General features: G+C 43.2%; 1 protein-coding gene across 3 annotated transcripts in view; it reads left to right on the top strand.

Moving 5' to 3' along the window:
- The window catches only part of Thrb (thyroid hormone receptor beta), a 385099-nt gene that overhangs the window by 151947 nt on the left and 209075 nt on the right, over window positions 1-24077 (top strand). For 2 of the 3 annotated variants that reach the window (XM_045135631.1, XM_045135630.1), the window contains exon 2: window positions 17316-17389. The exons of the other annotated variant lie outside the window; for it this stretch is intronic. The gene's annotated coding sequence lies outside the window, so the exon portion shown is untranslated. The remainder of the gene's footprint in view (window positions 1-17315; window positions 17390-24077) is intronic. 3 annotated transcript variants of the gene reach the window in all.

Raw genomic sequence — 24077 nt, 5'->3', positions numbered from 1 at the left:
TCGAGCCTCAAACCGGGGTCCTTAGGCTTCACAGGCAAGCACTTAACCACTAAGCCATCTCTGCAGCCCCACAAAACCATTTTGATGAGTGGCCATTATCTCAATGGCTGGGGATGTGAAGGCTAGAGAAGAATAACAGCTGTTAGAATACATTGTACAAAGCAAGGGGTAGTGGTTCCTAAAGTGTATATTTCAACTTAATGTTTATATTTGCATATTTAAACATTTTAAGATATATTTCTATCTGTTGCCATGGGAAAGAAAAATTGAAAAATAACTTCATAGGGCTTGTACAAACCTAGGGCTGAGTACTCTAGAAAGCAATGGAAAGAGGAGAAACAAAATAGCACAGGTTTTGGTTCTGTTCTCTTCCAACTATAGTCAAGAGAAAACCTTCTGGGCTGGAGAGATGGCTTAGCGCTTAAGCGCTTGCCTGTGAAGCCTAAGGACTCCGGTTCGAGGCTCGGTTCCCCAGGTCCCACGTTAGCCAGATGCACAAGGGGGCACACGCGTCTGGAGTTTGTTTGCAGAGGCTGGAGGCCCTGGAGCGCCCATTCTCTCTCTCTCTCTCCCTCTATCTGTCTTTCTCTCTGTGTCTGTCGCTCTCAAATAAATAAATAAATGATTTAAAAAAAAGAGAAAACCTTCTGCCATTTTTGACAAGGAGGAAAAGCAAACAAAAACAACCCTTTGCAGAAATGTCTGATAGCTTCTAGCCGTTGATTGAATATAGCCTCCTCCCGTCTCCCCTCCCATGAAGCGTGACAGCATCACTCTACCTTCATTCCACAAGGTGTCTGGAATGTTCCTTGGTGCATGCATTTGGTCCCATCACAGCTCCCTACCTCCCACACCTATGTCCTCATACATGATTCATAGAACACACGCGTGTGCTCAGATTTTCTTACACTTAGTGACTGAAACAAAGCCCATAGCTACAGACACGTGCAAATCCTTAGCACACAACTTGTTACATTATATCAAAGTAAATCCATCCATGTTGCCTCAATTTTGATGATGAATGGAATATGAAGAAGCAGCTCTTGGCAGGCCTCAGTCTCTCTGCAAAGAGCTTGAGAGACCCCAAGCTCTGAAACCTGAGCTTAATTTAACCTGGCTCTGTTGCCAACTTTGCGAGGTGCGCCCAGTTCATTTTGCTCAGTATCATGTTTGTATGGCCATGTCTCGTTGTGGACGTTCCTATATTATACTTGTGATGCTATGTTCTGTCATGACATTCATATTCTATTGCAAGTACATATTACAACTTCTATGCATTCGATTGTGATGGGCAATTGAATTATTGGACATCTTAGTAGTTTCCAAGTGTTTGGCCACTGCAAAAAAAAAAAAAATGCAGTTATGGTCATCTTCATACAGGACTTTTGGTGAACGTATGCGCACATTTATGCTAATTTGAGGGTGATACTTCTGGTTCTCAATGTGTATATTCAGCTTGAGGAGAGGTGGCATTGTCAAAAGGGTCACAGTGTCACCAACAGTGCACGAGATTCCAGTTCTCTGCATGTTCTACAATATGTGGTGTCGGCAGTGCTTTTAATTCCAGCCGTTCTGGCAGACGTGTGTAGATGTCTCCGTGGGTTGTAACTTGCACTGCCCCAGCAAAGAATGAGGTTGAATGTTTCTACGTGGGCATATGTGTTCACTGAAGTCTTTTTGTCTACTTTGTGCTGGGGTTTCTGATCTTTTGTTATTGATTTATAGAATATCTATCTATCTATCTATCTATCTATCTATCTATCTATCTATCTCTCTATCTACCTACATACCTACCTACCTATATTCTGTGGGATTTCTTTGTCAATCCTGTAGTAACATACTTTTTCCGTTATTTTCTTCTTATCATAGTGTCATTTGGTGATTAAATTGCCTAATATAAACTGATTAGTTTTCTTTTATCATTTGTTTCCTTTTTAAATTTATTTTTTTTCCTCTTTGATTCATACTTTCTTTTATTTGTAGTACTTTGTTGGTCCTGATTAAGAAAATAGCACTTACCTTTAAATCATGAATATGTTCATGTATGTTATCTTCACGAAGCTTGGGTGTTTTATCTTTGACATTTACAGCAAAAATCTATCTGGAATTGTATCATGTAAAGAAGGCACAAAAATAGTTTTTTAAAATATGGATACCCACTTGGTGTGGTGGCGCATGCCATTGGTCCCAGCACTCAGGAAGCTGAGATAGAAGGATCACTGTGGATTCAAGGCTAGCCTGAGGCTACAGAGTGAGTTCCTGGTCAGCCTGGGTTACAATAAGACCCTGCCTCAAAAGAATATGAATTAAAGAGACTTAAAATATGTGAATATGGACTTAACCCACTGCCCCTTGTCCAGAGAGCATCACATTCTTTCATTGCAGAGCACTGTCGCCATTAGCAACCAGTAGCAGAGTATGGTGAAGAGATGTTTCTGGGGTCTTTCTGTCTAGACTGCATCAATTTGCACACTTGAGATGCTGAGCTTGGCGGCACTGGGTCCTGCAGAGTTCTTTTTCTGCATCACCTTCACTATTCTTGGCTCGTTGCTTTTCCATAGAAATTTCAGAATTAATTTACTTATTTCCAACAAATTTCCTCCCCAGACATACAGATTTGGGCAAGGATTATATAGAATCATCTATAGGCTAATTTAGGGAAAATTAACATCTTGACAGTATTGTTTGTCTTTACCCTTCATATTGGTTAGTAAGGGTTGATAGTGTTGTATGCAGAGGTCTGAATACTTAGTATTTATCTATTAAAGAATTTGAGGTGTCAACGTGAATGCTATAGTTCACTAAATTTTATTTCCTAATTGTTGTTGCTTACGTGCAGATTTCTAGAGTAATTTTAATATTGTTCTTATACCAAATGATGTTTCCTACTTTGCTTGTCTGTTTGAACACTTTCAGACTATTCTGGTGTTTTACATACACAATCATAACGTCAAAGATGGTCAGTTTTATCTCTTCCTTTCTGTGGTCTCTTTTTTTTCCTTTCATTTACTACAGTGTCCAGGCTCTCTATTCAAGAGGCGGTTATAGATGACGTTCTTGAGTTATTCCTCATCTCTGGTTGGGGAGTGTCTTCATTCCTGCCATGTGTAACTGGGAGAGTAATCCCCCTTGGGGCACAACCATGGGTACATGCTGGGGAAAACATGAGAGCATACCTTGGTTACACTCAGAGGGTCCAGAGAGGAGGAGGAGCCCAGACAGAGTGAAGACTACGGACATGTGTCTTCACTAGGATCCAGAATGCAAGCTAATGTGTGAGGTGTGGGGTGGTCTTAGTGTGTTTGAATGTCAAGTCACAGTCAGATGAGTGCAAGGAAAACAACTAGTGGCAGGGACCAACGTTGTCACACTAGTGTCTCTGGTCACCTGAAGAGTTTGTAGGCTGTTGGTGATGATGTGAAAACACCAGGAAAACCGGACATTTGAAAACTGTATGGGGGGGGGGGTGGCGGGCTGGACAGATGGCTTAGCAGTTAAGGTGTTTGCCTGCAAAGCCAAAGGGCCTCGGTTTCATTCCCCAGGACCCACATAAGCCAGATGCACAAGGGGGCGCATGAATCTGGAGTTTGTTTGCAGTGGCTGGAGGCCCTGGCATGCCCATTCTCTTTCTCCCTTACTCTGCTTCTTTCTCTCTCTCTCTCTCTCTCTCTCTCAAATAAAAATCAAGTTAAAAACTATATGGGGTCTGGAGAGGTAGCAGTGAATAAAGTGCCTCCTGCCTAAGCATGAAGGCCTGAGTTCAATCTCCAGTACCACAAAACATGCCTAGTGTAGTGGGCTGCACCTGTAATCCCAGCTCAGGGCCGGAAGGACAGCCGGATGTGGAGTTCACTGTCAAGCTAGTCTAGCCTAATTTGTGAGCTCTAGGTCAGTGAGAGACCCTGTATCATAAAGAAGAGGGTGGAGGGCTAGAGGGATGGCTTAGCAGTTAAGCCATTTGTCTACAAAGCCAAAGAACCCAGGTTCGAATCCCCAGGACCTACGTTAGCCAAATGCACAAGGGGGCGCACGGTTCTGGTGTTTGTTTGCAGCGGCTGGAGGCCCTGGTGCGCCCATTCTCTCTCTTTCTCTCTCTCCCTCTTTGTCTATCAAATAAATAAATAAAAATAAAATATTTTTAAAAGGAGGGGAATGGACTTCCTGAGCAACACACAAGGCTCACACACATGCACACGTACACCCGCATACATTCATGTGTGTACGAAAGAAACAAAACCTGTGGTCAACCTGGTTACTGCTTGTCTCATCATGAACACATGGAGAGGTATTTTTTTTTTTCTCAGTGTCTGCTCACACGACCATGTCTGTTTTTTCTCATTTTAAACAAGGTGCTTATGTTGATGGAGTTTCCAATGCTAAACCAATTTTGAATGTCTAGAGTAAATCTTCTTGCTCACAATGTGTTAGCCTTTCAAAGATACGTTAAGATGCAGTTCACTAATATTTCATTTGGTATTTTTCTACCAGTTGATTAGCTTGTGCTTCCTGTTTTATAATTCCTGTCTTCAGGTAAGGAATCAAGGCTCTGTGGGCCTTGTAGGAGGCCAGGACTCTTCCTCTACATTTTGAAAGAATTATGTAAGGTTGGTGTGGCCTTTATCTTCAGTGTTTGGTAAAATTCACCAGTAAAACAATCTAAAACTGGAAAATACTTTAAGCAGATTGTCGTGTACAAATTCAGTTTCTTGGGTGGAAATAGAACCACTCACATTTTTATATCTTTACTGTTTTGAGAAAAGGAGTCATTTTTCCATTTCGCTTAGATTTGCAAATGTCATAAAGTGTTTATCTATCTGTTTACCTCTTAATGTCTGTAGGATTCATATGGACTTGTTTTCTTAGTCTACATTTAGAATTTTTATTTTCTTTTTTCTTGATTAATGAGGCAACAAACTTCTTGATTTTTAAAAATATTTTTGATTATTTATTTGAGGGAGAGACATAAAGAGACAGACAGAGAAAGAGAGAGAAAATGGGCATGCCATGGTCTCTTGCCACTGTGAGTGAACCCCAAGCGCATGAGCCATTTTATGCATATGGCTTTAAGTGGGTCCTAGGGAGTCGAGCCTGGGCCACTAGGCTTTGAAAACAAGCACTTTGACCTCTGAACTATTTTGCTGCTTTCCAAAAACCAGTTAATTTGGTTGGTTTTCTTCATTGCCTGCTTTCTGTATCATTAGTTTTTTCCTTCTTCCTTTGCTATTGTGGACTCTAATTTGCTATTGTTTATGGGTTTTGAGAGGACTTGTAAATAATTCTAACTTGCTATTGTTATGGGTTTTGAGAGGACACCTAAATGACTGAGGGTAGGTTTGCTTCTTTCCTGGCATGCTCACATTTGCATATGTCAATCTGGCTCCAGTCGTTCCCTGACTGCATCTGTATACTTGACAGTGGTGTCATGGTCATAAGAAACTTTGTCTCGGGCTGGAGAGATGGCTTAGTGGTTAAGCACTTGCCTGTGAAGCCTAAGGACCCTGGTTCGAGGCTCAGTTCCCCAGGTCCCACGTTAGCCAGATGCACAAGGGGGCGCACGCGTCTGGAGTTCGTTTGCAGTGGCTGGAAGCCCTGGCGCGCCCATTCTCTCTCTCTCCCTCTATCTGTCTTTCTCTCTGTGTCTGTGGCTCTCAAATAAATAAATAAATAAAAACTAAAAAAAAAAAAAAAAAAAAAGAAACTTTGTCTCATTTCCACTGCTGTCACCCTTGGACCACGTGTCCCTCACAAGGACATTGCTTCATTCATTTCCACACATCTGTGTGACTTTTCGTCACTTCAGAATTCATATCTGCTGTTTCTCTTGGCTGGTATGGTGGGAGCAAGTATCTCAGAACTGCTTCCTAGAAAAGTAGTCTATCTTCATTTTTAGGCAACCATATTGAGGCTAAATTGACATAAAATAAACTGGATGTATTTGAAATGTGCAATATTTCTTTATTAGTTTACTTGCACAGAGAGAAAGACACAAAGAGAGAACAGGTATTCCAGTGCCTCTAGCCACTGCAAATGAACTCCAGATTCATAGACCACTTTGTGCATCCTGCTTTACATTGGCACTGGGGAATTAAACCCAGGTCATTAGGCTTTGCAGGCAAGTGCCTTAACCACTGGTCCATCTCTCCAGCCCTGAAAGGTGCTATTTTGTAAGTTGTAGCATTTGTATACCCTGTGTAGGCTGCCACAATCTATAGAATGACACCCTGTATGTAGCATATAGCTTTAGACCACTTAGAGCCAGTCTGTCTTTTCACATTGGGTTCCATATTGTACCCAACAGCCCCTTTCTGGGCCAGTGTAAAAACACCTAACATATCAGGCTCTTATGTACCACCACTTTTTTAAAGCACGTTACACATTTTAAAGTTTACTTTCATCCCTATCAGAACTTTGGAAGTTGGTGGGGCAATTATCCCTGGTGCCCAGTAGTGGAACCTTTGTCCTGATCCCTTGGCCCAGGAGGGCACTAAACCTCTATGAAAGTATGGCTCACTTGGAGTGGTGACGATCTTCCAGCACAGATAAGTTATTTTTTCAGCTGACTTGTGTATTTTTTTATTCTGGGCCATTTAGAAAATACAGGTGAGAATAAAACAAAACATCCAAAAATGACCACTTTCCATAACTGATTATATATCTTTCTAGCCTTTTCCTGTTAGAATTAACACTAGTGGACAACTCCGTCACTAAACCCATTGTCAGTGGCTTCAGGTAAACTCTTAGAAGCAGAAATGATTAATTAAAGAACACAGACCTATCAAGCTTGTGACGCCCTCACTAATGGGGGGCCAGTTGATGAAGAGGAGCAGGGAGACGCAGGAAGTAGAGGAATAACAGTGCCAACACAGATGAACATCAAAAAGCAAAACATCACAGGGATACTCCAATACTAGAGGACTGTCAGAAGACTCCTCATGGGAGCTCTGATATGATGCTTCTAGAATGTCTGTTAGACATTTGTCCTCTTAGGAAAACAACAACCACAAAAATCTTTTAAAAATAGCCAGTTTTGTGTGTGGGGATAACATGGAGAAATAGTGTTTAATGGTTGTCTGTGTTTAGGCCTTTTAGTTTGTTTGCTTGGGATTTTTTTTTTTTTTTTTTTTTTGCATTTGTCTCTCTTGATGATTTTGCTCTGGGCGCAGTTGTGTTCGCTCCGTCAAGGCAATTCTTACAAAGTGTGTTCTTGTGTCTAATCTGGGCTGACAAGCTCAGTCCTTGGCTTCTGCTGTTGCTCTTTCATGGGTAGCCGTTTCCCTGCCACACTTTGATTGCAGATTCTCAGGGGGTGGCCCTCCGGAGGGATGAATGCCATCTTTGTTGCACGGGGTGAGAGGAAGAATAATCTAATTCTACTGAAAGCAGAGAGTAAAGCAATGCAGAGACTCCATTGCTGTTGGAAAACGAGCAGTAAATGACAGCAAAGCCGCAAAGCTCAAGATTGCACGGTGTGAATTACCCAGCGGAAGAGATGTGTCGAGACGGGAGAGTGAGGGTTTGATCTCTGCCTTTCGGTCATTGTCACCCATCAAGTACAAAAGTTGGCTCAGTAAACCTTGGCTTCCTCCGGGATACCAGGGAATGGAGCCAAGAGATTTTCTTCCCTGCTAAGTTGCTCAGAACTGGTCTTTTGTGGATATGTTTACATTGGTGAATAAAGTCAAAGTGCTTTAGTCATTTTGTTAAGAAGGTCTTTTCAAATGGTGGCAGGGCCCCGTTATCAGGCAATGAAATCAATTGAGCAGGTCGTTGCTAAATCTTTTAAAGAAATAGCCAATAAAATAGAATGGAATATGGCAGTTTCCTGTGGAATATAACTATCTCAGTGAATTAGACAATCAGGATAGGGTCTGAAGAAATTTTGTTTTAATTAGATATATCTATATAAACCTGTATGTGTGTTGCAGTTTAAAACATGTTGTATTGTGGCTCGTGACCAAATAATTACTGCTGAGAATTTATTATATTAGAATTTCGTCCACTCTTGCAAGAGCTTTTTTGTAGGTGTGTTTGTGTGTTTGGGAGGGCAGTTTTCTAAGCAGTTTGTTTTGAATTTGACAAGCCATTATTTAGAGTTTAGTGTGGAAGTGAACAGGATAAGTCTCCCTGTTGAAAAGTCCTAGAGATGGGGTGTGAGTTCCATGTGGAGTCTGTTGGCAATGGTTGGCCAGGGTGCTGTTTGACGCCGACTGTGTGTATACCCATTATGAGGCAGTTGGGAAAGATTTTGTTGGATTAATAATACCTGTGATGGACATGGGAGAGGACACGGATGACATATTTGCTCGAGTTTTTCTTCCTCTTCAGCTTAGTAAATGTTACGTTCTCTTGGGAACATTAATTGCCCTTTGAGTTGTAGGGAAGGAAAGGCAGCGCAGCAGACAGATTCAACCCAGAGTTGAACCTTTCAGAACCCCAGGCTCTTGTTTTATTTCTGTCCACGTACATCTAGATTATTTGTTTTAAACTGGGCCTCAAAATGTTGCATCTGCTTTCTTTCCCATCACCATGGCTACCATCATGTTTTCAGCCCTCATTAAAAGAATTACACGCAGAGCTTTCTACGTGGTCTCCTTGGTTCCCATGCTTAACGTCTGTTGATGGGGTCAGAGGTCATGGCGTCCATTGAAACCCGCTTGAAAGCCATTTCCAGGAAACGTATACTTGCTCAAATGTCTACACGTTAGTTAAGGAGAGTTGTGGATGCCCTTAAAGTCCATATTCAACTACTAGTAACCCCTGGTCTCATTTATCTCACATAAAGGTTCCTGAGGCATGATGTGGATCCCTTCCCCCCACCCTCCTCAGAGCCATTTAAATCCCCCTGGTCTCCAGAGGACAAATCCAATCCTCCTGGCTTCAAATCCATAGTCACTGCAGCTCTAGCCTCAACTCTGTGCTTTCTGCAGCTTCCCCGCTGCCCCCATCTGCTTCCCTCCCAAACACACAGCCTTCTAAACCACACCCGAAGGCCTCACTCACTGTGTCTCCTGGATGACTTGTGCTTTGCTCCAGTCACTGCTATTTGTGTTCAGGTCCTTCTCTGTTGCTGCACTCCCTGGGCCTTGCCTCATCTTCCAGTTGACCTGGTGCTGGGGATCAGTCATGCTCTTGGCTGAAGCACTCACTCTTCGTGTGGGCAAATCTCATGATGACTTTGGATAAATGGAAGATCATGATGGCTTTGGATGAGTAAAAGATCATGATGGCTTTGGATGAGGGAAGATCATGATGGCTTTGGATGAGTGGAAGATTATTCTGCCTTTGTGTGAGTGGAAGATTGTGATGGTCTCCACACCAGCCAGGCCCCACGTCCTGCTTCTGCTTCCTCTCTTTCTTAAAAGGGAGTGTCTTCCATAGATGTGTGTCTCCTGCATGTTCAAACATTGTAAGGTTTTAGAGGAATAAAGAATCAAGGGGTGAGGGATCCAGTGATTTCTTCACTCACTCTACCTGTGATGGCACCTCTGGTGATGGTCTTCTCTGTGGCTCCATCTCCGGTGGGGAATGTCCTTTGAGCTATTAATTGCCACTGGGTGACCTGGGCCATAAGTTTGTAATATCTACTATTCCATCCTTACCCCAAGAGTTGAGGGATATCCTGCTTTTGCTGAGTTCTTAGATAATATCCTTTTCTACTTTTGTCTATGTGTCTTTTCTTTTTAAAACTTATTTATTTTTATTCATTTATTAGAGTCAGAGAGAGAGGCAGAGAGAGAGAGAGGATGTGTGTGCCAGGGCCTCTGCCTACTGCAAACATACTCCCATGTGTCACCTTGTCCACCTAGCTTATGTGGGTCCTGGGGAATTGAACCTGAGTCCTTTGGTTTTGCAGGATAACACCTTAATGGCTGAGCTATCCCTCCAGCCTTGTGTATCTTTTCTTTGCCCAGCACTTCTGCTTAAATACTTAGATCAATTTATATCCTAGATAAGTCTTCCCTGATCAGTCTGACATGTGGTAGATATTGGGCTGAATTTCATTGCCCAATTTTAAACTGTCTTGTATATAATTGTTCCTTAATGCAACAGGATAAATTCTGTATTAGTGATTAGTGTGTAACACTTTACTTGGGCTTCCTTGGAATAATCACAAACTTCCCCCAGTCCCACAGATTTGAATTATGGCTTCTAAGTTCGTAAGTGTGAAGGTTGAAGTGGGGTCTTCCCAGTACAGGCAGTGCCCCCTGGGGCTTCTCTGAGCATCCATGTCAGTTAGGTTACTCTGTCATCTTGGCTTGATGGAGACAGCTTAATGTGAGCCAGCTCCACTGGGTTTTTCATACCCCAACAGGCTAGCTCATGGCAGGCCCTTGTGTCAATCACAGAGGAACAGAGATGCACTTCAACGTAGCAAGAACATTTTCAAACTTCTATATGCACCAAGTCTGATAACATTCTATAGGGGCAAAAATCATACAGCTGAATACAGTACGGAAGGGTTCAGGGAAATGGGTTCAACCTCTTAGTGAGAAGAACTGCAAAGTTATATGATAAAAAGGGGTGCAGACCTCACTGGTCTTTGATTTTAATGTCAGGCTACCTAGGTTCACCTTGATTTCCAAATTTTATTATAATGCAAAAACAAACTATGATGAGTTTTTGTGTGTAAAAGGGAGTAGTTATATTTTCTACCCCAGTCAATAGAATATACATATTTATACTCAATATTTAGCATGGTACATGATACTGAATATATGTTAGTGATCATAAATAGTATGTTTGGAGATGGCTTTGCCTTCCCTAACATAATAGCATCAAAGGTAATTGAAGCCCTGAATTCAACCCCTGATTTTGCATAGTCTTGCAAATCTGAGTTTCCTATTCATATACGGAATAATCTCATATCAAAATTTTACATTCTATGATTTTATTTGGTTGGTGGCATCCCTGTGCAAGCTAAATAAGAAGGTATGTTATTACTGTTATTGTTATTATTTAAATATTTTGTTTATTAGAGAAAGAGGCAGATAGAGAGACAGAGAGAGATAATGGGTGCACCAGGGACTCTAGCCACTGCAAACAAACTCCAGACACATGTGCCACCTTGTGCATCTGGTTTAAATGAGTCCTGGGGAATCAAACCTGAGGCCTTAGGCTTTACAGGCAAAGGCCTTAGCCACCAAGCCATCACTCCAGCCCAAGAAGGGATATTATTGAGCCTCTACCCTCATCCCAAATAGTTGTACTACCTGGAACGTACTAAAGGAGAAAGTATGTCAGAATTTTAACAGAGAGTTTGTGGGAATAAGCCTTGTTTTTTATTACTGAAACCTGTATGGCTTCTACTTTTCTAGAATTTAGTTTCTTCATCTGCAAAACTAAGTAATATTAACCACTGTCTTATTCACAAGTTGGCAGATGATACAATGTATGTAAATATACTTTAAAAAGTTTAAATGCGGGCTGGAGAGATGGCTTAGCGGTTAAGCGCTTGCCTGTGAAGCCTAAGGACCCCAGTTCGAGGCTCGGTTCCCCAGGTCCCACGTTAGCCAGATGCACAAGGGGGCGCACGCGTCTGGAGTTCGTTTGCAGAGGCTGGAAGCCCTGGCGCTCCCATTCTCTCTCTCTCCCTCTATCTGTCTTTCTCTCTGTGTCTGTTGCTCTCAAATTAATAAATAATAAAAAAAATTTTTAAAAAAAGTTTAAATGCTCAATAAATACTGATGATTTAGAATAAAAAAAGAAAGATGGTACAGAGAAGGACGAAACTCTCCACATATTGTAAGCAATGCCTAACTGGACATTGAAGAGGGCAGATCTCATGTTAAGTTTCACCAGAATTTAAAAAGAAGAAGCAAGGGCTGAAGAGATGGCTTAGCAGTTAAGCGCTTGCCTGTGAAGCCTATGGACCCCAGTTCAAGGCACAGTTCTCCAGGACCCACGTTAGCCAGATGCACAAGGGGGCGCACGCGTCTGGAGTTCATTTGCACGGGCTGGAGGCCCTGACATGCCCATTCTCTCTCTCTCTCTCTCTCTCTTTCTGCTTCTTTCTCTGTCTGTCTCTCTCAAATAAATAAATAAATAATGAATAAAATATTTTTTAAAAAGAAGCAAAATTAGAAGAAAAAAATCCACCTTGACAAAGTCTTAAAAGGCAAAGCTAAGAGCAAGAATCTGTTTCTCTATAACAGATAAAGCATCAACATTTTTTGTCAAAAACCCAGCAGCAAACAAAACAACAAAAACCATGGGCAATGCTTAGGGGACAGGTAGGAGAGAGAGAGAAAAGAAAGAAAAGAAAGGAGAAAGAAAAAAAGGAGAAAAATCCACAGAGTAATAAACACAAATGCTTTGAGCCTACCCAAACGTCCTGAACTTGCTTCACCCAAGCAATACATGAGCTCAGCTGAGATTGCATTTATCTGTGAAGCAGAAAGGGCTCAGCCACTTGTGCCAATAGAGGCTTGGGGAAACAGGACTTTCAGACGTCCGCTGTAACCAAAACAACCTCTTTAGAACATAATTCAGAACTGTCAATCAAAAACATGAAAGGTGCAGTTATCACTAAATAGCGAATTCCAGGTCTTAGGACTTATCCGGCACCAAAGCTTGTGTGCGTGACAACTGTGATTATGTAAGACTGTGCCCTGGAGAACTGGGAATAGCAGAAGAAAAGACTGCACTGGGCTTGAAGTTACCTTCTCATTGCTGGGAACAAACACCCAGCCAAAAGCAGCTGATGAGAGGAAAGGTTTTCATTTTGACTTATAGTCTCAAAGGGAAGCTTCATGATGGCAGGAGAAAGGATGGCATGAGCAGAGGCTGGACGTCATTTCTGCCACAGCATGGGGAAGACAGCAGCAGCAGGGTGAGCTGAGCTGTGGCAAGATGGAAACTGGCTATTGCACCTCAAAGCTCCCCCCAGCAACACACCTCCTCCAGCAAGGCTGTATCTCCAAAATTGCCACCAGTTGGGGACCAGATATTCAAAACACATTAGTTTATACAAGACAACAGACTCAAATCACCACAACCTGCCTTCAATAAATGTAACTATGACTTGGTCATGTAATGGGATAGCTGATAAGATAAAAATTAAAAAGACTGAGTAAGCCTTTTAAAAACAAACACAAGAGGAAAGTAGGATATTAACAAAATTCACTATCTCTCAGGTGAGAGGTGAGAGACTGAAGATGGATACATGATAGATAGATAGATAGATAGATAGATAGATAGATAGATAGATAGATAATAGATATGATGGGTAGGTAAATAGATTGATGATGGATTGATATGTGGATATATATAGAAGATAGATAGCCAAATAGGCAGACAGAGAGATAGATAGATAGATGGATGACAGGTGATTGATATCATGATGGGTAGATGGAAATAATTTTGCCAAATATTAACCCTTTTAAAGTTAAATTATATATGTATAACCCTTTTAAACCTTTGCAATAAAATCCACATTACATGTTTGCTAGTTTGTTATGTGCAGTGTCATTTGTATGGTTATTGCCTCCTTGCCTAAAATATATCAAGCATAGCATCATTTACAGATACCATTAGTATAGTGAGGCAAAAGATCTGTATCTCTCCTTTAAATCTTCAATTTGCATTAATTGGGAGCAGCCATGGGAAACAATGCCAACCTTACCGCAGGTCAAAATAAACTGTTTCAAGCTCAGAAACAAATTTCAAAGATAAATACAAATCACTTATGAAACAAGATTCTTCTGAAACTAACAAAATAACCACAGCATTAATGTATTTGTGCCCCAGTTAGAATTGTGTAAGGATCACACATTCTGAGCTGAAGTTGTCTCAGGGAAGGGTCCTCATTTTGGCTTTGACTCAAGTCAATGAACTTGGGAAGTTTCCCTTGAGCTCTGAGAAAATTCTTAAGAGAGTTGGAAAGTGCGTATGTTTAAGTTGGAAACATCTGAGGCTTCTCCGCACCTCCCTCAGCAGCCTTCATTACAGGGAGTCTGTCACTTTGAACTTGCCTACGGAAAGACTTGAATTCGTTTGGTCCTCAATTGAGACACACCTATATTATGCAAATTCTGGAAGCTACCTCAGTAACACTGCTTTTCACCTCAACAGTTATCTTTAAAGCCAGAGTTGGCTCCTGGGCATTGAGAACAGGGCCTCTGACAGCTGAGTGCCAGGGAGCGGTTTCTGGCCAGAATCTTCTTCGCTCTGTGGGCAAACGTCTAACCATCTTCCTCATCTGGAAAATGGGCCTGTTAATAATACCTGCCTCATGTGGTCCCGAGGAAGAGCAAATTATGTGTAATTAGATGACGTCATTAGCACAACCCAGCCTATAAAGTGTGCTTAATAAATGTTGAGTGAAAATGCTACACTCTGGAGGCTGTGGCAAAAAAAAAAACAAACGCATGTTCAAGGCCAACCTGGACCACATAGAGAGTTCTGGGCTCCATGGACTGCGAAGTGAAAATGTCTCATTGACTCAAAAAAAAAAAAAAATTGCAGGGTTGCAGAGATGGCTTAGCAGTTAAAACACATGCCTATGAAGCCTAAGGACCCATGTTCAATAAGCCAGATGCACAAGGTGACAGAAGCGCACAAAGTCGCATATGTGCACATGGTGGCACACACGTCTGGAGTTCGACTGAGTGGCTGGAGGACCTGGCATGCCAATTCTCTCTCTCTCTCTTTCTCTCTCTCTCTCTTGCTTTTGCTTTCTCACATTTTAAAAAAAGGCCAGTCTGTGGGCTTGCCAAAAAATTGTAAATAACAAAAATAGAAAGAAAGAAAGATAATAATAATATATTAAAAATATAAAAATAATTAAAATTCTGTATTATTAAATATAATTTTTTATATTATCTTCATGGACTCAATTATATATATATTTCTAGAAACCTAAATCAGAATTAACTCTCAGAAAACATATATTGTGGGCTGAGAGATGGCACAATGTTATAAGTTTGATGACCTGAGTTGAGATCCCCACAACCCATATCCAAGCTGGGCATCGCGGCTTGAGCATGTGCGATCCCGGCATGCTTATGGTGCAGTAAGAGAATCCCTGGGTGCCCTCAGGCCAGGTAACTGGGCATACAGAGATGAACGAGAGACCCTGCCCCAGGACAGGAAGTGAGGATGGACACCTGAAGTTGGCCTTCTCATGTGCACTGTGGTGTATGCCCACCTTCACTCACACACAGATATTGCATACATGTATGCACATGTATTGAAATCTAACAGTGTCTTTCTACACCGGCACGTCTATTTTTGGCAACAGTAATGGTGCTTAGTCATAATTAGTCATAACAACAGCTCCAGACACGGCTTCTCCCTGTGGTGGCTCTTCACTTTGAGAATCGCCGCATGCTTCTATGAGCCTCGCTCTTCAGTCTCCTCCTATCACTTCCTGACAGTCCAGCAGTGAGAGCGAGCTGAAGGCTTTAGAAAGACCTTGGATGAGGGTCGGGGAGAGATTCCAAAGGGAAAAGACAGACAATTCTAAGTCCTCCTCAATGTGGTGGCAAAGTGGAGGAAGCTTAATAGTAATGATTGTGAGAAACTCTGAGCTGCCCTTCTCCACACGGGGTGTGCGTTCTGCAAGGAGCCACGGTGTGGATGGGCCTGTGAGCAACGAGGCAAGGCATCTTCTAGAAGCCCCAAGTTGAGTTGCAGGGAAAATATTCACATTTCCCAAGCAGACACACACCCACACAAACCAACAATCATGTTAATGATATAACAAGTGCTTTTATAGAGCCATAAATGCTGGGTGCTGGGTGACAGGACAATAACCGAGTGTATATTTATTCTGTGTGCCAGGGCAGGGGAAAAGCTGTTAAGGATCTGCATAGTTCAGCTCATGTGCAGTTGAGTCAAAAGTGCAGAAGGAGGAAGGGGAGAGGGGAGGAGGGTGAGAAAGGTTGATAGCAGGGATCACAGGGACTTGGATGCCTGTGTACAAATGCTCTGACAAACACTGAACAATGATTACATGCTGAGAAAAAGCAGTGTGCACACAGAGACTCATGTCATATGATAAATTAAAGGCACACAGGAAGGCACAATGGCTCGTGTCTGACACCTCAGCACTTGAGAGTCTAAGGCAGGAGGATCACTATGACTTTGATGTCAGCTTGGGCTCTATAGTGAGACTTTGTTAAAAAAAAAAATAGCTGTTCCCCTTGATACACAAACATGTATATGAATGAAGAAACAGAGGGGTCTAGAAAGATATAAACCAATGGATGATCTGGGGTGTGGGTATCAAGGAAATTATATCTGTGCTCTGTTTATTTATTTATTTATTTTTTTTAATTATTTATTTATTTATTTGAGAGCGACAGACACAGAGAGAAAGACAGATAGAGGGAGAGAGAGAGAATGGGCGCGCCAGGGCTTCCAGCCTCTGCAAACGAACTCCAGACGCGTGCGCCCCCTTGTGCATCTGGCTAACGTGGGACCTGGGGAACCGAGCCTCGAACCGGGGTCCTTAGGCTTCACAGGCAAGCGCTTAACCGCTAAGCCATCTCTCCAGCCCCTATTTATTTATTTTTAATGAATGAGAAAGAACAGATAGGACAAAAGTAGGCACAATGGTCCATTCTGGGTAGAAGGATGGAGACATTTGTTCTGCTAACCTCTGGTCATCTGTGGTTCGCCACAACTACCACAAAAACCGTGTGGCCACAGCGGGGAAGCAGCCTTCCCCTCGCCCTGCTGACACACTCGCAGAGGCTCTGCAGCACACGAGTGGACGCTGCTTGTGTTTGGCCATCTTGCTCCATTGTTTGTACCTGTGGGATGTGTTCCCAATACAGCGGTCCATCGCGGGGGCCACGGCCTTGCGGCAACACGGCATCCTGCTAACATGCCTACGTCTGTGCGTGTAGCGCATCTGTTGTCTCACTGCAAATGTTTTGGAGCCCTGTTCCCACCAGGGCGCAATATGGCATTTATATATTAAGCCCTGTCTCAGGAATGGTCTTCTGATATGAAGCTGGCCCTGTTTAGCAAAATAGAAAACAAAAGCTCATCGTTTTGAGATTCATGTTTGCCTCAGCCATCTTTCCAGGCAGGGAATACAAAGCTGTCTTTGGAATGCCCAAAAGTTGTCCCCGCCTCTGTTACCCACTGCAGCCCCCATGGGAGCCCCTTCCCCTGAATCCATCACCCCTTCGGGGTGAGGTCTCACCTGCCTGGGCTCTGCGTGTATTCACAGTCACAGCTCTGAAACCTGACCCAACTTAAACATAAAGACATGAGCAAGTGCAGATTCACCAAATGTTGTGGAATTTTTTTAAAGCAACTGTTATGTATCTTCTCATGCTTCCTTTTTTTTTTTCTTCTTTTTTCAGATCTGTGGTTTTCCTCTCTCTCTGGCCGACCTGCTTGGGTGCCAAGTTCTACACATGACTTAACGAGGAAGAAGGTCAGATATCAGGCTGAGCTTGACTACTTGCACACTTGTGATTTTTGTGTTAACTGACGCTTTTTAACAATAGGCGGCACCTAGCAGCTTGTGGCATGGACACTTGTGAGGTCCAACAGCTTTGAACTCAGTTGGTATTCAGGAAGAGTAGAAAACAATCAATGCTAAAATCCTATCAGGGAACAGAAGTGGGACAGATTTGTCAGGGCTCCTCTGTCCCAGCAGTGACAGCATTGAGTGGAAAGTGAGCATCCCACGTGTTCAGCAAGAAAACTGATGAAGATCTAACTGTCTGGGCTCAAGTATCTTTTCCTTGAGTGCTTAAAAAAAAGTCCAAGAATTAGATAAGCGTTGGTTGGAGCGAGCCAGGAAGAGTGTGAGTGTCGTGTGGTGAAGATCCCTCCCCCTCCCTGTGGCTGTCTCTGGATGCCCCTGTGTGGTGGCGGTGACATCCAGCAGCCTGTCTGGAGCTCTGGGCTGTAATCTGGAAGCCAGTTTGTTTTCATTATTAGAACAGCAGCTTCCGTTTGTTTCTGCCTTTAAAGCTGTGTCAGCACTTTCTTCTCTGTTTATTATTTTTAGCAGTTTAAAAGCTCCCCATGAAAACATGGCTTTCTGGCGGGAGGGCAGCTCTCAGGCTTGAAACCAGGACCTGGTGGAGTTTACAGAAATGTGCTGGCGGCCAGAGCCTGGGCTTTTGAATGCTGTCTTTGTGCCTCTCCTAGCCAGTGGCCTCTAGCCTATTATCTAGGCGCCTTGGTCGGACTGGTGCTATCTGATGGTAACTGGTGCTAATATTACAGCGCTTGGTGCCCAAGCTCTCCCTCGGGGTGCCCCAGTCTGGCTGCATCTGTCTCCCAGCCTTCCCAGGAGGGGACCAGTCAGAGCTCATATCAGAAAACATTACCAGTAATTGATGGTCCTATTCATAGAGAAAGAATGGCTAAGAATCTTGAGATCTATGGTTCTCTAATAAAATGATTCCTGTCATGTGAATATGCATGCATACATTTTAAATAATTCTCACCTTTTCCCAAATGAAACCTGACAGCAAATGTCAATTTGGAAAGCAGGTAGAAGGACAGCTACTCTGAAGAGGAGGATGGTGGCTGCTAGCTCCAGCCTCCTCCTGAATGGTGGTGTCTTCTGAGGCCCCATCCCCAAAGACAGGGCACCTCAGAATACTTGTGGGGGACTGCCTCTCCATCTCAGGTACAGAAGCCATGGAGAACTTTCTCTGGATACTCAAAGCATGAAGCATTTGGCCTAGAAGAGCACAGACATTTTATTGGTTCTAGAAAAGTCCTAGCTAACCCATAATCTTGGGAACCAGCACAGTCCTTCGCTCAGAGAGAGAAGGAGGTGGGAGGGATTGGCCAGGGGCAGGAGGGGCTGTCGCGGTGGTTGGAAGTGTCGTGTGTCCGTGGGCTCTGTGGTGTATATGCCAACTGGCTCTGCATCTCACACGACGAAAATCACACGTCTGTTAACAACAAAGAAGAAAATAGCAAATTAAAAAATGTGAACCACTTGGTAAATGAAAAGACAGTTGTACCAGATACTTCAATCTAAACAAGTTTGTCATAGCTGCTTGTTAAGTTGGGTCTCAGGGGATTTGGCAGTTTCTGAGGACCAGAGACCTGCCAATCTTCCAGTACCTTCTCTGTTCCATAACCACCCACAACAAGGATGGGGAACTTTTCATAATGTTTAATCTCTACTCCTGCTCACCTGCTTACTTTTCCATGACCTATAAACCGCAAACTTCCTCACGTGCATCCCAGCAGCATGGAGCCTTCGGTGAAGGGGGCTGGCATCAGGCTTCCGTGCCACCTCAGACACAGCTACCTCTCGATTCTGCCCTCCGCTTCGGGCAGACCAGAGTGCTGTCACATGATCACCTCTGACCCCGAATCCTGCCACCAGTGACCTGTCAGCTCCACCCTCTCTCTGAAGCACTTCGAAGCAACTCTACTTAAATCTTTCTATTTGTTTGTTCTTAGGTCAGGGAGTAAAATGGAAGATAATTATTTTGGTTGAAATATAGCCAAGGACTTGAGCCAAAGAAGATAAGCCCCTGGGGGCTACCTCTACCCTTTAGAGCCTGTCGAGAAAATGAGTCCGGGACAGGGGCAGGGATAAAGCAAGTGTTGTGGAAAGGAAAGGAAGACGATGCTAGGGAGACTCTGGGGAGCTGGAGCCAAGGGATCTGAGGACGTGCCAAGCAAATGTTCCAGCCAGAGAGAGTGATTTCTTTTCTCAGAAAAGACACACTGTGTGCTCCCTGAGAGCTCCCAGCAGAGGACACACTGTGCACTCCCTGAGAGCTCCCAGCAGAGGACACACTATGTGCTCCCTGAGGGCTCCCAGCAGAGGACACACTGTGCGTTCCCTGAGACCTCCCAGCAGAGGACACACTGTGTGCTCCCTGAGGGCTCCCAGCAAAGAACCACATCCCAATTCACTCACCAAACCAGCTAACTCACCCAACCCAATCTAACTCCCCCGACACACAGCTAACTCACCCAACGCAAAGTCAGTTCGCTAATGAAGCCCTTGTAAAACTGAATCATCTGTTAAAAACATAAATACTCTTTTAAATAACCAGGATATTTTTTTTAAAACACATACAGTACGGTGCCCACCCATCATATAAATTTTCTAATCAAATCTAATTTAATTTAGCAGATTTTTCTCCAACCATTTAATGTGCATGAGAGTAGAAATGAAATAACATAATGTAAGAGTTTGAGGAGAATCTGCTTTTTTGTGGATCCATTTGAAAGGACTTATTTCAAGCCATTAAGAGTTGACTTAACCAATGAAAATACTAAGATAGAAAGTATCGGTGTTTTTCATATCAATAACAGGGTAGGTTACTCTCCTGGAGCCAGGGTCTGGAAAATTCCTCAATCTGTCTGTCTGTCTGTCTGTCTGTCTCTCTCTCTCTCTCTCTCTCTCTCTCTCTCTCTCTGTGTGTGTGTGTGTGTGTGTGTGTGTGTGTGTGTGTGTGTATGTTAGGTTTTGCTTTTATTCCAAAAAATGAGAACTAGTGTAAAACACGAGCTGCTGAAGTCCAATCTATGAACTGTTTTCCATTTAAATGATATATTTAATATAACCAAATTCAGTTGGGCACAGCACTGTAATCTCAGCATTCAGGAGGCTAGGCTAGAGGATAGCCATGACTTTGATATCAAACTGTAATATATAATGAGTTCCAGACCAGCCTAGGATACATACCAAGACCCTGTCTTAAAAAGACCTAAATACACACACACACACACACGTATACATATACATATAAATACACAAACACACACAGTTATTTGGACATATATAAAATTAAACTCAAGGAAGCAAATGTACAATGCTAGTTGCCAGGGCCTGGGGTTGGAAGCAACATGGAAGTCTACCAGTGGATGTGAAGGATTTTTTTATATGAGATGAGTAAGTTGTAGACATCTGCTATACAAATGGTAATTGCCAATACTATTTTGTGCTCTCAAAAATTAGAAGGGTGGGCTGGAGAGATGGCTTAGCGGTTAAGCGCTTGCCTGTGAAGCCTAAGGACCCCGGTTCGAGGCTCGGTTCCCCAGGTCCCACGTTAGCCAGATGCACAAGGGGGCGCACGCGTCTGGAGTTCGTTTGCAGAGGCTGGAAGCCCTGGCGCGCCCATTCTCTCTCTCTCCCTCTATCTGTCTTTCTCTCTGTGTCTGTCGCTCTCAAATAAATAAATTTAAAAAATAAAATTAGAAGGGTGGGCTGGAGAGATGGCTTGGCTAAGCCTAAGGACCCATGCTCAGCTCTCTATCTCCCACATAAGCCAGATGCACAAGGTGATGCAAGCGTGCAAATTTGCATATGTGCCCATGGTGGTACACATGTCTGGAGTTCGACTGCAGTGGCTAGAGGCCCTGGCACACCAATTCTCTCTGTCTCTGTCTAATTAAACAAAACAATTTAGAAGGGATCATCTCATACTATATTCCTATCACAGTAAAAATTAAATGTAAAAGTAATAAAAGATGAAATATATCAAAAAGAAAATAAGAGTGAGAGCCACTGATGGATAGAACAGTCCAGAACTCCAGCAGGCTGTGATTAATCCTCTTGGTATCACTCCCAGCAAAAGCATCTCAAGAAGGGCCTTATGCTCAGTCTCCCAATCCTTCCCGCCTTCAAGCCGCATCTGTCCCACTTGCCCATCACGGGAACTGCTCTTATGCTCACTGATTTTACTGAGGCAGCAACCCGGACCTGTTCAACCACAAGACTCTTGGAAGGGCTTTTAGCACAGGGGAAAATATCCTGGCTTGAGTTTTAGCTTCTGTTCTTTCCTCTGGGCAACTAACATGGCCTTACCGAGCAGCAATCGCGTTTATGCCTGCATTGCTTCATTGCCTATTTCTAGATGAGGAGACTGAGGTAGGCGTGTAGCACGGCTTCCAGATGGCACTGTCCCAGGCAGGGCTGGGCTTTAACTAGGTCTGTTGATCTGTAAGCAAACACAATAGCTTGAAACTAACTGTCTGAATCACATAAATATCTAAATTTGTGCTCCCACATACTTTGAGAGCCTGCCACAGCAGATGACAGTGGCCTGAACACACAGAGGCTTCTTGTCGCTCTCTAGCAGGAGGCGTGGCTGTGTGACCACTGGGCACTCGGATACTTGCATCCTTTCTGCATTGCTGTTCCTAGCTCATGGCTTTACCCTCATAGTTTCCTCTTGGGAGCTGGAGAGATGGCTCAGCAGTAAAGGCTGTTGTTTGCAAAGCCTAAGGACCCAAGTTGGATGATTCCCCAATACTCATGTAAAGCCAGATGCATCTGGAGTCTTTGCAGAGAATAAAGGTCCATTCTTTCTGGGCATAGTAGGCCATGCCTTTAATCCTATACCTCGGGAGGTAGAGGTAGGAGGATTGCCATGAGTTTGAGGCTGGCCTGGGACTACAAAGTGAGTTACAGGTCAACCTAGGCTAGAGTGAGACCCTACCTCAAAAAAACAAAGTTGCCTCTTGGCTCAAAGTAAATGGATGGAGCTCTACCCTCACATATCAGTTCTAGACAAGATGGGTCATGGGGGAGGACTGGTGAGAGGACTTAGCAGTTATAGAGCCTGTGTGAAATGTCTAAGGACCAAGGTTCGATTCCCTAGGACCCACGTAAGCCAGACGTACGAGGTGGCACATGCATCTGATCTGGAGTTTATTTGCTGTAACTAGAGATCATGATGTGCCCATTCTCTCTCTCTCTCTCTCTCTCTCTCTCTCTCTCTCTCTCTCTCTCCCTATCTCTTTCTCTCTCTCTTCTTTCTCGCTCTCAAATAAATAAATACAAATAAAATTAAAAAGATGGGTGATGAGGGTTAAAAGATACACATTACCAGCCATATTTTTCCACTTTGGGAAATTTCTAGAATTCCAACCCCACAACTACCTACTGCTTCCTACTTAGCAAAGAAGGAAGGTAGAAGTGTAACTGGACACCTTTGCCACAGAGAATGAAAGTGAGATTTGTTCATGAAAGAATGTGGGGACCCTGAGCAGACCTGGCCCCAGTAAGGCAATTCCAGTAGGCTCCTCAAGCATGGAGGGGAGTGATCAGCAGGGAATGAAGGGCTGCATGGCGGCTAACAGGGAGCAGTGAGAGGATGTTTTGAAGATTCAGTGGTAACAGCTTCATATTAGTGAAGTGGCATCAGGGACAGGAGATAATGAATGTATGTGATAGAATTTGTGAAAATAAATTGGCTGTGGAGAATGTGTTCATCAACTGATTGTGGCATTGAAAACTTTTTAAAACCAAGTATACCCATGCAAGTGCAGACACATGTAGACAAGTGTATTTTCATATGCATGCGTATGCACATCAAGGGTAACCCAGTCCAGATATCAGCTAAGCTTCTGGAAAAGAAATCTGGACAAACAATTTCCCTACAGAAAACTGGCAAGACTTTAAAGGCATGATCTACTAGCCAAATATAAACAACACACCAATAAACATGCATGAAATGAGAGCAATGCAAAACTGTAATACTGCTATACCAATAATAATGATCGTCAAATTTTAACATCCTTAAGAATTACCTAGGAAAAAGGAAGGAAGGCAGGAAAATTATAGACTTTTAAAGGGCGTAAGAGCAGGAGGAGCTGTGAAGATAGATAAGGGAGTCATTGTGGGGAGTCATGCTGAAGGAAGTGGGAACTCCACAGCTGGGAAGGAACCAAATGTTGACTTCTTTCTTCTTTTCTTCTGTCTTTCCTCCCCCTATCCCTTTCTTCCTTCCTTTATTCTTTCCTTTCTTCCCCTCTTCCTTCCTTCCTTCCTTCCTTTCTTCTTTTCCTTTCAGGGAGTATAGCTACATGAATTCTGTTACCATATTCTCAGAAGCCTTTCATTATGGTCTACCAAGTGACTAAGAATTTAACTGCCAAGCCACCACCACATCCCTTTTGTTTAGCCACAGGGAGGCAGGTGATGTCTTGCCATTGTAGCTGACAGACTAGAGGCCCATCTGTGGTGTTGACAGGAATGAGCCAGAGTCTCATTATGGCTATTTAAGACTCCTGGTACCCATGGTGCATGACGTCCTGCAAAGCACACTTCTGTGTGTGGGAGCCACAGGACAAGGCAGAAATGACCAACTATGTTGGTACAAACTCATTTGTTACTGTGTGTTTGA

This window comes from Jaculus jaculus, chromosome 16 (genome assembly GCF_020740685.1).
Source record: "Jaculus jaculus isolate mJacJac1 chromosome 16, mJacJac1.mat.Y.cur, whole genome shotgun sequence".
NCBI lineage: Eukaryota > Metazoa > Chordata > Mammalia > Rodentia > Dipodidae > Jaculus > Jaculus jaculus.
The sequence above is the reverse complement of the archived record's forward strand: the minus strand, read 5'-3'. Positions and strand labels throughout refer to the sequence as shown.